The following is a 9,887-nucleotide window of genomic DNA, read 5'->3' on the forward strand; positions in this document are numbered from 1 at the left end:
ATAAGTGATATTTTCTTCAAAATTTATGTGTGGCGTCTTATAATGTTTGCTTTAGTATGTAGCGGAAAATGCAGTGTGTTATATATGGAAGCTAAATATTTAGGCTTATCGAAAACTATCGAAAACTATATATATTAGCGTATTCTTAAACCAAATATTAAGAATATCAACTACTTTACTTTGTAAAGAATGTCAAAGAATAAATAACTTTAACAGTAGCTGTGCACATAAAAATAACTCATAAAAATTATATAATATTTTAAAATCTTTACTTTTTAAATAGGATTTTAATAAGACAAAAAGAAGTATATGATTATTTATTAGGACATTTTGGTTTATTTTTTTTTAATAAATTCTTTTTCATTTCCAGTTTTCCGCGCAATAATAAATACTATTAAAATCTCTTGTAGAATGATTTCCCACTCTTAGATGCCTTTCGGAAATATTGAGATTTAATATTTCAAACCTTCTACTTTCTTTTAACTCGTTTTACAATTAGAATATGATATTTCTTAATAAAACTTCCTGCACATACAAACACAATTATTTAATATATTGAGATGAATAAATGCTTATATTTACAGAAAATATGCTAATTATGCATATAATTAATTTTCCTAATCTTTCTCCAACAAATAAGTTTTCCGTGCAAAAACTTGCCAGCGGACAGCAAAAGGTCATAAACCAAATAGTTGTCAACATGTATGATAATTTGGGTTAATTTATTACAGAAAAGTCGGTCCCTTACAGAAGCTTTACAATGTAATGACGAAGGTCCATTGAGCCAAAGTGCGAGGACGGACGACAGCTGTTATCGTTGTTAACACTGAAAACTGAAAAGACCTTATATTTACTACTTACACATTGGACGTATTGTGTTGCCAGAGTATTTGTAAGTTTTTGGTTAACCTGTCAAATATGGTTGCATATTATTTTGAAAAAAAGGAAGTGATTTATTGGCAATTTCATTTAGTGATTTATTACCTTAACTGTTAAAATAAAAATTATGTATTTAATAAAATATAAAGCCTATGCAGATACGGAAACTAATTTAAACGCTTTTTTCATTATAGCTAGTGACCTGATAAAATATTTTTTTCATTTTTGCGCATATTTAATTTTGCGTTCGACAGGGCAATCTGACAAATACCTTTTGACATTCATTATCTACCTATTAATCTCTAAACATTCTTGTAATTAAACGATTGTCTTTCCCATGACCGGTCGAGCAAGGGAATATATTGAAGTTGCGACAGCTCGAAAACAAGTCCTGGTTTTTTGCCCGTGTAATTTTATAGAAAAATTGCGGTTTGTATATTAAATTACCTTGTTTTTCTCAAAAAAGCTGTAGAGTATTAGCACGCTATCACTTTAACGATATTTATTAATACTACCCTCAATGTTATTTCCAATCATTTTTAGTAGCTATAAAAGGGTATGTTATATTATTCATTCTGAGCAGTAAACAATGTTAAAGTATCCAATCCAATAAGACCTTTATGTGTAACATCTTCAATGAAAAATATGTTTTTTTTGCGCAGTAAGAAAAGCCGAATAGAAATTTAACAACTAACCAGACCTGAAAAGAAAATATAGTGGCAGCAGTTGACATCTACTCCTGCATTTGCTTTAGTTTATACAGGATGGTCCATCGAAAACAGTCAAGCAAGGTTTGGGGCCCTTTTTAAGAAATTTTAAAAAATGCTCGAACTCGTCGATTTTTGATTTTAGAGGGCATTTTTTCATACTTTCAACCCCTTAATATCAACTCCTTGGCCGGAGTTGCAACCACCCTCAAACTCTTAAATAGAAGTGGGGTCAAGTGATATTGTAAAAAAAATTGAATGCCCTTTCAAAAGATATATCACAACACACTCCTTCCTATTTAAAAAATACGGGTGAATGTTGCCTCCGCTAAGGGGTGGAAGTTGTGGGGTTAAAAAATTAAACAAAAATCGTTTTTCTAAAATCAAAATTCGACCGGTGCGAGCGTTTTTTTTTTAACACTAGCGCTAAAAGTATTAAACAATAGAACTGTTTCAAAGTCTTTGACAAGCTCTGCGAAAACTTAAGTTAGCAATTTCAAACTTGGCAGTTGTAACTAGAATAAAAAGACCAAAAATAAGTTATCACTTGATCTCCACTCCTATTTAATATTTTGAGGGTGGTTGCAACTCTCGCCAAGGGGTTGATATTAAGGGGATGAAAGTATTAAAAAAAATTGTTCCCCTTAAATCAAAAATCGACGGGTCCGAGCATTTTTTAAATGCCTTAAAAAGGGCCCCAAATCTTGCTGAACTGTTTTCCATGGGCCACCCTGTATGCATGACTACTCTAAAAGTGAATTATTGATAAAGTCCACAATACGGCATTAAGTGACGAATTAAATTGCAACACAGGCTCCGAAAGGTACCATCAAAATTGATGCTTTACTTAGAATATCGGAATAGAAATCCAACCACCAGACTATGTTTAAAGATCTGAAGTGAAGATGAAGCTTCATACTATAAATTCAAAATGTACCAGGAAGTATCTCTTTGATTTACTAGAGTAAGATAGAGATGAAGCTGGTAACATTGCAAATGGTACGTTCTCAGTAGATGTCTGAAAAAGTTGCAAACATATTTATTAAGCGGTTTTGTTTCTATCACTTGAAGTAAATAACTTATGTTTGTGACCCTAAAGTGTCGATTAAAAATTTTTATTCAGAAGTCTTAACAGAAAAGGAAATATAAATGATTTATAAAGTTCACATTGATGCCATGCTTGCTTTCACATGAATATAAATGCAATTGCGTGGTCTATTCTAAAGCTCTTTTGGAGTTCAGGCTTCGCAACACACATGAAATTCTGTGTAGATTAGTAACTGTAGATGAAATATATACTACAACAGATTCCCGAGACAAAACAAGAATGTTCTTTTATCTCGGACAAAACAATGGATTGTTAAAGGCAAACGGGCACCAAAGAAAGCGAGCAGGATTCCTTAAAAAAAGCAACAGCTTATTTTAAAGAATTACCACAATTATATAGTTTTGAAAACTTAAAAAAGGAGATTGTTAAATATATAAATATCCAAAAATCCTGTTTTTTTATTTTTTTTAAGAAATTTAATAACTTTATATAATAACTTTAACCTATGAATATTAATTCAGAAATGATTTCTAAAGATCAGTTAGACTAGAAACCTTTAGAGAATAAATAGATAAATATATAGATGAATATGTACATACCATAGTGATAAAAAAGTGTGACATGACTTAAAAGAAATGAGGAAAATAGAAAAGAGGACCTGACGAAAAAATTAAAACCTAAATAAAAGATCTCAAAATATTAAAAAACACTAAAAATAAGAGTTATTCGTAATTCAAAGCATTAAAAAGAACATTGTGATAGAAATGCTCAAGCTTAAAAAAAACATTCTTGAAAAAGACGAAGCATGTCTGCTTTGCTATAAAATGAAGAAAGACTATAATAACTAAATAAGTAACTAAATAATAACTAAGGCTATAATAACTCCTACTAGTATATTATCAATAGTATGATTTGTCTGAGGAGGGCAGCCATTAATATTTTGAATATAGTGCAAAACGCTTAATCAAAGTTCGAACCTCTAGTGATATCTAAATGAGAATATATCCGAGGTGAGAAATGAAAAACACGATAATAAAGAGTACACATATTCTCCAAGAGACCAAGCATATATTTTTGAATTAAATACAAAGTCGCAGTCTCAAGGTTGATAATTAAGACTTAAAAGTTGAAACAAATTATTACAAAAATTTCTAGAAAAAAAAACTACAGATAAATGTAAATCTATAGGTAGATAAGTGTCATATATAATATCATATGGCTAGATCTAAATAAAAATGAAGACTTAAAATCCATAGAATAATTCTGATTTTAAAAATCTTTTAGTTGTAATAGTAGATAAAAGTGTTTATTGTAACAATAGTAAAATATTTATACTTTAAAGTTAATTTTGAAAATTTTCTTAGCCGGGTCTAATAACTATCATGTTGAGAAACAAGAAGATCTGATAAAAACATTTGAAGAACCCTTGAAGAAGTACTTAGGAAAGCAGAAGGTAGTACAAAACATCGTGCGTCAATATTAAATATTAATTAAAAACCATTAATTTTTATTTATATAATATTATAATCCAACATTAGTTCATCGTAACCTCAAACTTGTAACAAAATTCAAAAACTAGAAAAAACATAAATTAACTATAAAATCAGGACATGCTTTGCTCAATCTATTATCGAATAACGGAAGCTACAGATATCTGAAAATTGAAGCCAGCATTGAAAACCTCTATTAATATTCTGTATATGTATAGATGACATAAAAGAACCACATAATTGAAACGCAAAAGACGATAATCAGAGAAACATATTGCTTATTAGCTAATTTAGCTGATTATGTAGCTTAAGATTTAGGTAACAACCGTTAAGAATAACTTACTGGAAAAACAAAGCATCTTAAAAGTACGAAAGTATTGGTTCATAGGTTAAGTTAAGAGGAAACCCTGGCTAATTAAGTATTTCATGATCAAAAAACCTTTAAAAGAATTGTTAGAAAGCTGGTCTAATAAATAATCTATGCAGGTCAGAGAAAAAAAGTGGTTAAAATAATAGTTAATGTCATCGTCAGTCTGGATAAGTCCTGCTGTTTATTTTAGTAGATTTTTGAATTCATAGATGACCATACTAATAACTGCGTTCAGTATGTTCTTATTATCATTAACTTGGGATTAATGCAGTTGAGATCAAATGTAAATTTATTTTTCTGCTTACGTAAAATTTGTAGAATAATCAGTAATTTTGAGAGCTTAAAAGGATATATATAAATGTATGCAAAAACTCCATCACGCGAGAAATAATATAGTCAGTCTTTAGCAGAAATAATGGGAGCAGCGGAAAATATTCCAATTATTTTCATAGCTTTATTAATCTTTTAATTAACACTACTTATCAATTTTTTACTGACAAGTAAACATAGTAAAGTTATGGAAAATTTGACTTAAACAAGGATGTTGCATTAAATCATTTCCTTTGTATACAGAAATTAGTAATAAAATAAAGAAAGAATTCAATTGTGAAACTAAAAGAAGGAATTTTATGAAAGTTTAGAATTTAATTAAGAATTTTAGAGAAGAATTACTAAAAGTTGTACCATATCTAACTGTGAAACTTTATAAATACTAGATTTGGTAGATAGGATCTAGAAGTATATTTTAGAAAAACTAAAAGACAAATGAAAAAAGTTTACTTAAAGAACTAACTAATCATCCAAAAAATCCAAAAACTAGAAACGGAATAGTGAAAAGTGACAATGAATAAGGAATAAGAAATACAGCAAGACGCTACTATATGGGATCTCACTAGAGACAAGGCTGTTTGATTTGGCTGATATTATGGCATGAAAGAATCATAGCCAACTTAACAACCTATGTATCTAATAAGTGTAGTACTTAGTTAACTGTGTTCTAACTGTAGTACGAAAGGTAAAAGAATATTGCATCCATTTTATATGATGTCTCTTTTTCTGAGGAGAGAATTTGAGATTAAATTGAAAAATTGTGGGGGTGGTCAGGATTAATGAGTTTGCTGAGGCTGGCTTTATCTAATTTTTAGATCTATGCCTTGGACGCAGGTCTCACTATTAGTAAATCTAATAACACTAAGCATTATTTTCCAAAAGAAAGCAATGACCGCAGCACGACTGTGCAAAGTACTGTCCAAGGAACCTGGAACTAAAGTGGGGTCGCTGTAACTTCCAGATGGCGGCTTTACTACCAATGAGCGGGAGTCACTGGAGGTCATGTTGCGCACTCACTTCCCAGACTCTAACTCATCTCGCGATCCTCCTAGCTGTTCTCGGGCTCCGATTCGCTTAGAGTTCGAGACTGCTAGAAGAATAATTACCTAGAGAGGGTGAAATGGGCAATCAAGATATTCCCCCCTTCAAATCTCCGGGCATGGATGGATTATATCCATACCTTTTGCAAAACTGGTTAGAAGTACTAGAAGGCGGGCAAATCCACGGACCTGGCCCTACACCACATCGTGAGGAAGGTGGAGGGTGCTCTAGGTAGTGGCAAGGCCTATCTGGGTGCGTTTCAAGACATTGAAGGGGCGTTTGACAACACCCCTTTTGCATTATTCTACCAAGCACTCAAGAGCCGCACCTCAGAACCCTGTTTGGTTAGCTGGATAGAGGCCATGCTCTCGAAACGTCATGTATCTGCCCAGCTCAACAACGAAATTGTCGAAACATTGGCGGCTAGGGGCTGCTCGCAGGGAGGAGTATTGTTCCCTACCTTGTGGTGCCGACAGTCTGACAAATCTTTTAAACAATGCTGGCCTATACACACAGGCCTACGCTGATGATCTGGTAATCCTTTGCCCGGGGAAAGACGCCGTCTCAATGCGGGGCTCTATGCTGAGAGCCCTGCGTATGGTGGACATATGGTGCCTCTCGGGAGTCTCAGGATTAACCCCAAAAAAGCAGAGCTCCTACTATTCACGAGGAGACGTAACTTTGGCATGCCTCCTGTTATATCTCTAGGTGGCGTGCAGCTGCATTACTCCAGGACAGTTCGATTTCTGGGAATCAAGTAAGATCCCAAACTCTCGGTACGATCATGCAGACACCAGAATGAAGAAGGCCACCTACGCGCTATGGCCCTGCAGGCGGGCTTTCGGCAATACCTGGGGTCTGTCTTCTAAGATCCTCCACTGGATTTAATCGCTCATTGTGAGACCCCTTCTCACACACGGGGCTATCGTTTGGTGGTCATGTACGGAGAAAGCGAAAATTCGTGCTGAACTGGACAGAGTCCAACGTCTTGCATGTCTCAGCATAACGGGTTCCATGCGAACGGCGCCAACTAGAGCGCTTGAGACTCTGCTGAGCCTTTCGCCTCTGGACACCGTTGTGCAATTCGAGGCAATGAGGACTGCATACAGGCTATACGTCCTCGGCAAACTACGTGCTGGCGAGACCGGTTACGCAAAAATTTGGTCACGGGCCATACAGGAATGTCCTCTCCTTCTGATGGGCAGTGACTGCATGGCTCCAGTGACTGTGGACTGCGAGGGATTCGTGACGCACATTGCAGATAAAAAGGACCTGCATTGCTAAATAGGGGGACCATCTGGTACACAGATGGCTCCAGAATGAATAACAGAGCTGGATTAGGGCTTTGTGGTGGGATCCCACATACCAGTAGGGCATACTGGCTAGGGGAGCACGCCGCTGTCTTCCAGGCCAAAGTATTCACTGTATTAAAATGTGGACAAAAATCCTAAGCTGCGGACACCGCAATACAGTCGTATCAATATGCTCGGACAGCAGAGCTGCCATTAGGGCTATCTCGGCCGCAAAGGTAAGCTCCAAGCTTGTACTAGAGTGCATAAAAGTCCTGAAAAAACTGGTGCAGGTTGGCTGCAGGGTTCAGCTCGCCTGGATACCTGGCCACGCAGGCCATGCAGGTAATAAGGAAGCAGACTCTCTTGCCAGGCTGGGATCCGCGAATGTGCCGATGGGGCCGGAACCCATAGTTGGTATCGCCAAATGCGTTGCGGTCGCGTCAATGAAGGGTCTGCTGGACAAGTGGACCCACCGAAGATCGACTGAGTCCCCTGGTATGAGACAGGCCAAAGCGCACATAGGTGGGCTCTCTGCCTGTCTCACCAAAAATCTGCTACGACTAAAAAGACGCGAAATTCGGCTAGTAACAGGTCTTTTAACCGGTCACTGGCATCTCCATACTATTGGTATTGCGGACAACCCGGAATGCCCATGGTGCTGTGAGGAGGATGAAACCGTTGAACATGTAGTCGGGGAGTGCCCAGCACTCGCGCCAGGTTCAAATACTTGGGTAACACATTTAGTGTACCGAGTGACCAAGTCCTTCAGACCAGAGAGCCTTATCGGTTTCTCTAAGGCCGTTGGGCTCTGGTAATCCCCGGTGGGGCATGACGGGTCCATCAGGAGACCTATATGCACAACTGCCTTGGTAGCCCTCTGTTTCGACAATTCAAATTCATTCTAGCGATAACTTACTACGCGTACAATATATGTATACCAGGAACGATAATCTGTTTTATAAAGAATCTCCCAAAAATCGTATGTATAAGCGAGATAGACCAAAAGAACCGTCAAATTTTATTATATATCTTTCCAAATAATAATAAATATTTTATTTCTCCAAAAGTACTAAAAACAAGTGCAATGATGCGTTAGGTACTTTTATTCCCATTATAATTAAACCAGAAAAAAAAAAATCTGAATAATAAAAAGAGCTATAATTGTCATTAATAGACACTATTAGACCTATGTGTGTTTCCACATGCTTAAATACGTACACATACATAAAGCAAAGCGTAGCAATACACTCAAAAGAGGTATGAACATCGTTCAAGAGATCTCGACCACGGTGAATTGACCTGGACCAATGATCACCTAATGAAGTGAACATCAGCGAATAGACGATGTTGCTCACCTAATCGAATTTCACACTCGTTCTGTTTATGATTATTTAGAATCACCTGTGTGAACGACGCGTGTTTTTTATATAAACGGTAATAACATACTGGGTAAGTATATAACGAATAAATAAAATTATATTTCATTTTAATAAGTAACTACAAAACCATATTGAGACATAACCTAAATCATTTTATCGATGTTCCTCTCAGTTGAAATTTGTAAATCTCTTGAATACAAATAGCACAATATCTTTTATTTGTATAAAACTGCTAATATACATCAATGAGATTCATTCATGGGGTATTTTACTAGGGATCAATGGGGGCGACATTCAAGAATTTAAGTACCCTTGAGAAGATCAGGCAAACCGGATGAAGATTAAAAATATTGTATCATTGGATTATATTCATCGCGTCAATAAGGAGGAAATGAGGAATAATTGTATAAATAATATATTAATGGTAAATTCCTTTATCTTTATCTGAGATTTAGTATTACATAACACAAATTAAATCATCTAATAAATTTTAAAACAGTATATTTGTAAATATTAAGAAAAATCACTTAATTTTTTTTTTTAAATATAGAAATCCTTTGTTAATAGAAGATAACGAGTCGATGGTAGATTTCTGCCTAGCAAATTTGGTATTATCTTTTTCCCAGGTACTTAGTTCTCGGTGTGGTTGTATTTTTGAATTAATACCTCCCTACCCTTGGCCAAATAAACAACAGGGTTTTTTGTGCCATTGGAGTGCAAAAGTTTCTGAAAAGCTGTTTGGTTTTCTTTTTTGAATCTAAGTGAAATATCTCTTGGTTTACTTTTTCAGGAATGTTTTGTAATTCAGTTTATTCTTGTTTTTTATTATTAATTCTACACAAACCAATTATATCTTCTGTGACAGTGCTAAGTTATGTCTTTGAAGAGTAATCTCATCTCTCTCTTATCATTTGACTCTCCGTGCTAATTTTCTTTAATTTTTTGGTAAACTCTAAGGGATTCTTCTCAAATACTACTTTTAATTTAAATAAGTTTTTTTGTCCTCTTGCTATACTTTATTTAACGTGCTTTTATATTTTCCTCACTTCCAAATGTTTGTTCCTTTGGTTTTCGGTATAACTTGCCCTGAGAAAGCTAATAAACATAAACAAATATCGGCTAGTGCCGTCCTAATTTTTTCTGCTTCTTGAATTACGAAATATCCTGAATAACTTATTCTTTTCTTATTAACTCTCCGTACTAATAAATAGATCATCCTTATATTTTTTATTAATGTAAATTAGTAAAAATCTGCCAAACAAACTATGCAATCGATAAAGATTTGGTTTTAAATTGGAAAATAAAAATCATAAACATAATATATTCATTTTCTGATTTATGAAATATTGCT

General features: G+C 34.8%; 1 long non-coding RNA gene across 1 annotated transcript; it reads right to left on the reverse strand.

The window, feature by feature from the left end:
• Positions 1–532: 532 nt before the first annotated feature.
• On the reverse strand, positions 533–1,124 carry LOC126735766 (uncharacterized). Its single transcript, XR_007660503.1, has 2 exons — positions 985–1,124; positions 533–833 (listed from the first exon to the last, which is right to left on the reverse strand). It is a non-coding gene; the product is annotated as an uncharacterized LOC126735766 (long non-coding RNA).
• Positions 1,125–9,887: the final 8,763 nt, after the last annotated feature.

Source organism: Anthonomus grandis, chromosome 4, assembly GCF_022605725.1.
Source record: "Anthonomus grandis grandis chromosome 4, icAntGran1.3, whole genome shotgun sequence".
NCBI classification, from domain to species: domain Eukaryota; kingdom Metazoa; phylum Arthropoda; class Insecta; order Coleoptera; family Curculionidae; genus Anthonomus; species Anthonomus grandis.